This window comes from Epinephelus lanceolatus, chromosome 1 (genome assembly GCF_041903045.1).
Source record: "Epinephelus lanceolatus isolate andai-2023 chromosome 1, ASM4190304v1, whole genome shotgun sequence".
Lineage (NCBI taxonomy): Eukaryota > Metazoa > Chordata > Actinopteri > Perciformes > Serranidae > Epinephelus > Epinephelus lanceolatus.
Window position 1 is genome coordinate 2382328 of NC_135734.1, and position 6000 is coordinate 2388327.

A 6000-nucleotide genomic window follows, 5' to 3' on the forward strand; every position below is an offset into this window, starting at 1 on the left:
CACATCAGATCAATTAGTTCTCATGTTGAACCCAAATAAAGTGACTGATAACTGATCAATTTATGAAGTGACATTGTTATGCAACATTGATATTGCAGTTCTTAAGGAACTGTGGTGCTTCATATCACAGCGGTGCCTGGATAGTGTGACATGTGTGGTTGTGCTGCTGCTGTGGTCCTGCCAGATGCCTCCTGCTGCTGCTGTTAGTAATAATCATTAGTCATTATTACTTTCATTAATGTTGTCTGTCCTGCATCTCTATCTGTCTCTGTCTCTGTCTCTCTCTCTGTCTCTCTTTCTGTCTCATTGTGTCATATGGATTACTGTTAATTTATTATGCTGATCTGTTCTGTTATAACTACTTTTAATGTAACACATTCTCACCTAACCCTATCTCGTTTTATTTTCATCCTCCTCCTGCTTTTTTTTTTTTTTTTCTTTTTGCGTGCCCTGAAAATATGTTCGCTTCATTTTGCCCGGCAGCAGCAGCAGCAAGTCAGCTAGTAGGGGGCCCCATTAGGGAGGTCTCCCAATGTGTCGTCGTTGCAGTGTCTAAGGGGGTTTCAATTTGTGTCGTTGATTACAGACCAAATGTCAGCAGTCTCTGGGAGGCCCCCTCTAGCCACTTGCAAGCAGCAGCTAGTAGGGGGCCCCATTAGGCGGGATTCCATTGTGTTGTCGTTGTTGCAGTGTCTATAGGGGTTCCATCATATTGTCATTGATATGGACCAATGTCAGCCGTCTCTGGGGGCCCCCTTCCAGCTCGGGGCCCTACGCAATTGCCTAGTTTGCCTGTCTGATTGCGACGGCCCTGTTCGGACACTGCAAGCTTGGACCTTCCAGACCAAAACATCAGTTTCCTCCTGGGAGAAGTTTGGCCATCTGACAATGCTGCTGCTCTCTTCTGCCACGGCAGATTGAGTAAACTCTCATTACGCCTTCACGCAGCGCATTTAAGGGCGAGGAGAGGGGCTCATTTGATTGGTGTGATGTGTGTAAAACCTTCTCTCCTCCCTCTTTCCAACTTGCGCAGGTAGGAGGGACGGAGGTGGGAAAGAGGAGTAGCTGTGCCAGCCCGCACGGTGTGCCAAACTTGCAAAATCCGCCTGGCCACACCCAGTTGGCGAAGCACAGGTGCGCTGCGCCCCCGCCTCGCCTGGTCTGCGAAACTAGAGGCCATTGTGTAATACTGAGACAGTCAAGGAGTGAGATGAAATCATTGGCAAAACAGTTGGATGGGTCATCAGTGTAGATATTGAAGTCACCCAGGAGAATAACAGTAAGGGACACTGCACATACAGATGTTAATAGTGAGGAGAATTCTGTGAGAAAAACGAATGGTAGAAGGCAACAATAATGAGTGAGGCATAAGAAGTCCAGTTTTTTGTCCAAGATGAGTTGAGAAACCAGCAGGGCCTTACTAGTGAGAGATCGTATATTGAAGAAAGCCAGTTTCAAACAGACAAGTGGCACATAGGTGGTTGCCTTGGGAACGGGGGAAAACACACTGTGATTGACAATGCCGGTACAGGTGTGAGGGGAGTGGGGCTGAGTGGACCAGAAAGAGTGAATATTGCTTTTGTTGGTGTGTTGTGTGTAATGGACATTCCAACCAGATCCACGATGCACAAATCTTGGTCGCTTGAGAATGTCACGATGGGCAAGCAGATCTGGAGGGGTACTGGAGTAGGACTAGAGACGCAGCAGCTCCTTTGGAGAGTACCGCAGTGGGAGAGCTGCAAGACCAGTGTATAGAGTCCGCTGGTAGCACCCGCGCTGGGGTACACAACAGCGGGGAAACCGGACACACACCACCCGGTCTAGGCTGCAGATTGGCCGGCAGGAAAGAGCCCTGTACCACGGTGTAGCAGCTTCCGCGTTGGCGATAATCCATGGTAGCTACATGGTACCCGAGGAGAGGAGGTAGTGTAACAGCAGGTGGTCACCAGAACAGAGGATGCAGCCAAAGGGAGCGGAGAGAGTCACACAGGGTGGGCACATGCCGCCGGTTCCGAGCAGCAGATTAGCTGGGCAGTGGGTGGGGCGGCCTCTGCGTTGATGATCCACAGAAACAACGAGATGCCAGGGAGATGAGGCAGAGTAGCAGCAGACTGTCCTGAGCAAATGTGCTTAGCAAAGCACACCAGAACAGAGAGTCCAACCACTACAAGCACAGCAGAGACCTGACAGTCCCAAGGCCATAGGTGAGGATTTTGCTGGCAGGGTTAGCTTCCAGGCTACCAAGTGACAGCAACAGTAGCAACAGGCAAGCGGAGGCAGCCAGATTGCAAAACTGCTGTTTCAGCCAAACTCTGTGTTGGCTAAATGTGACCACATGCGTTTGTTGTTGAAGAAAATAACATTTATTTGCGGTGTTGTACTGACGTGGTGCATTTATTTTGAAAGAGGCTGTATGCTGTGAAAAGCATTTTTGCCACTTGCCAGATGTGTTAACTAGCAACATTTCGTTATTATATTAATAGAAAACGTTAACATTTAGAAAAACTTAACATTTCAGTTTGTTGTAAATAAATGTACTTTCTAGGAGACAGGGCTGCTCTCAGAGATGGACATGAAGGGGCTGATTCAGGTCCATGGCCAGATTGATAGTTTGACTGGGTTACTGGGCAAACAATGATGCTTCCCATCTTTCATCAAGACTGCATGAGTGCCGGAGGGTGGGAGTCAAGGCCAAATTGGATTAAATCTTCTCAAAATGAAGTTGGCCTTGGTAATTGTTCAGCTGTAATTCAATTTGGAGCCCATACATTCTGTTGACTGATCAGTTTGAGCATGGCTACGAACACATTCCTTGTCTTCACTTGTCACACCAGTAATGGATATCTCCTCCCAGTAACGGTGTTTTTCGTTGTTCCCCTTCAGTGTGAATGCTTTATGCAGCTGTTTAAATATTACAAAATCTTAAATAACGAAATGTCATTGGGGCTGTAAGCATCTCCACTTTATAATACTGCGGAACACTGAAGGAGCTCTGAAATATGGATGTGGAGTCAGATCAGCAGCGTATCACAGTGAAGCCCCCACTGTGAGAATCAGAAGGAAATATTCAGATACACCTCTTGCAGCGTCACAGCCTCCAGTCTTTGAACCAGGTTACTGCTCTGCTCTTTGTTCACTTGACTGCGACAACTCCCTGTCACACTTTGTGTGCGGTGAAATGGGAGATAATTAACTGTAATGATAATGGCCACCATTTGCTGTTTTCATTAATATCATTTTAATCACCATTACATTGTTGTCTAGCTATTATTAACATTATGTTAATAATGGATGGATGTGGTATTGTGTGTACACAGCAAGGGCAACGGCAGTGGCTCGACAGGCCCCGAGAGAAACAGTGCCTTGTTCTGCCTGCTGGAAACACCGGCAAGACTTCTCATTACTATCAAAGAGCACTTTTTAATGAAATTCAAACTGATTACTTTTCAAAAAGAACAAGAAGTTGAATACAAAATCATTCTATTACAAAATAGGGCGGACTCAAGCACATGCCACTCAGTTGAGACACACTCAGTAAATTAGGGATCACATAGAAAGCAGCCTCATTCCAGTACTAATTTAATACTATTAATCATTATGTAAAGAAAAGCAAGTGGACCTTCCACCTGTATAAATGTGTGCCCCTTTTAATTGGAAGTTCTTTTTGAACAAACCGGTCTTGAAAGTATTGATCTTTTATCATATACATTATTAATATACATATTTTCTATTAATTTAAACCTTTAATACTGATATAATAAAATCAATTGCTTTTTTGGTCCACTGGATGGTGCTGATGTTTTTTGTTTGTTTTTTTTCCTGGTAAAGTCAACAGAGGTCTCAGTCAGTGGCATCAAAACAAAGATGGAGGCACAGGAGAAAGAAATCAGAAATGTGCCGACAGCGTTTAAATCAAACGTCTGGACTTATTTTGGATTTTAACATGGAAGGAAAGAATGGCTTAGATACAACACATGCGATTTGCAAGCAGTGTCATTTGAGAATAAAATACACTGGGAATACTATGACCATGAGGGCTCACCTCACCCATTCAGAGATAGCCAAAACCCAACCAACACTGGACACACTTAGCTTGACAAAACTGCTATCAAACTCTGAGAGAGCTAAGAAAATAACACAGTCCATCACCTACTTCATGCGCAAAGATCTGCGTCCATACAGCATTGTTGAAAATGAAGGCTTTTGTTACATGCTAAAAACACTGGAACCCAGGGATGTGACTCTGTCCCGACGTTTTTTCACTGACACAGCCCTACCCAAGCCCTACGAAGAAGTGAAGCATAAAGTTGACGAATGTTTGCCTACAGCAGCAAGTTTGGCATTAACTTGTGACACCTGGACTTCAAGATCATATGTGACTATAACGGCACATTATCTCACAGAGGACTGGCGACTGTTGTCTCACATAGGCTTGTGCCGATTTGCGGTTTAACCGGTTCGGTCCGGTTTAAGAGCTCCACCCGGTTTATTTCACGTCAACCAGATAAACCGCAGGGGGGTTGGGGGGGGAGCTTTTCACATCAGCGGTGTGTCAAGGGACTATATTCAACTTATCTTGCATTGTAACATGCATTATGACAACTTAATAAGGTTTATGTTTGTTTATAAATGAAGTGGAGGGGTCTACAAGTGTTTAGTTTAGTTTGTCTCAGAGGCTGCAGAGGGACTCCACAGCTCCGCTCAGCTGTCTGCTACTGCTGCCAGAGATCAAATTTGATTGGGGGCGGGGAAAAGTGCGAGGGAGTCAGCAGTCATTCAGTTTGTTGCCCTAACCAGGGGCGGAAATCCCGGGGGGGACAGGGGGGACATGACTCCCCCTTCAGTAAAGCTGTACCCCCCTAGAATTATTTCAGACACAATTAATAATTTTTGAACAATGCAGTAGTATTTATTGAAAGCACAATGTAAGCGGTGCTCATTATAATCGCACAATAATGTGCTATTTAAATTTTAAAAGATTTAGTGCCCCCCTCCCATTCCTAGTAGTGGTATATCCCACACTCTTTCCAACCGGCGGGGCTGCTTGGCAGCAGTAGCAGCGTGTGGCTGGAACCGCTGCCCACATCGCGCATGGCAGGGTAAGATGTACACTCACACAGACACAGTTTAACTTACACAAGTTATAACACATCCCATTTACTGTTACAATAAGCCCCAGGCCCAGGCTGATAATATAAACTGTCTGCAACATTTCTCCTGCATTGTTCAAAAGCCTACTCAATTACGAGTGCTGCTAAGCTAAAAGCTAATGATTAAGCTCAGAGTTTAGTGATAGAGAGGACAGGAGAGAAAGAAGAGGGAGAGGACAGGACAAGAGCAGTCAGTGGCGGAGCAATGGGTACCTGTCTGTAGGCTCTCCACCTGTCAGTGAGACAAACATGAATGACGTGCAGTCTAACTGACAAGGAGCGGTCATTACGCGTGACTATTATGCACGGTTGTGGCGGAGCGGCTCTTATGGGTACCTGTCTGTAGGCTCTCCTCCTGTCAGTGAGACAAACATGAAAGACGTGCAGACGAGGAACAGTCATTATGCGCGACTATTACGCACGGTTGTGACGGAGCATAGCTAATGGGTACCTGACTGTAGGTTCTCCTCCTGTCAGTGAGACAAACATCAAAGACGTGCAGACGAGGAGCGGTCATTACGCGTGACTATTACGCACAGTTGTGAGGTGCACAGCGGCAGATCTCACAGCACACTGTTTATAAACCAGTTTACCAGTTTAATTGCAGGAAATGTTTAGTTTTAGTTTTAGTTTAGTTAGTATAGACATTCACTCTGCCTGTTGGAGAGATAGAGAGAAGATTACAGCATCAAATTGCGGTAAAAGATGCTGTATAAAAGACAGGCTACAACTTTTTTTCCTTGTCCCCCCCATGGAATTATTCTCTAAAATTTTACTGTTTATTGTCCCCCCCAAGTATGAAATGGGATTTTCGCCCCTGGCCCTAACTGTACTATACATATACTATACT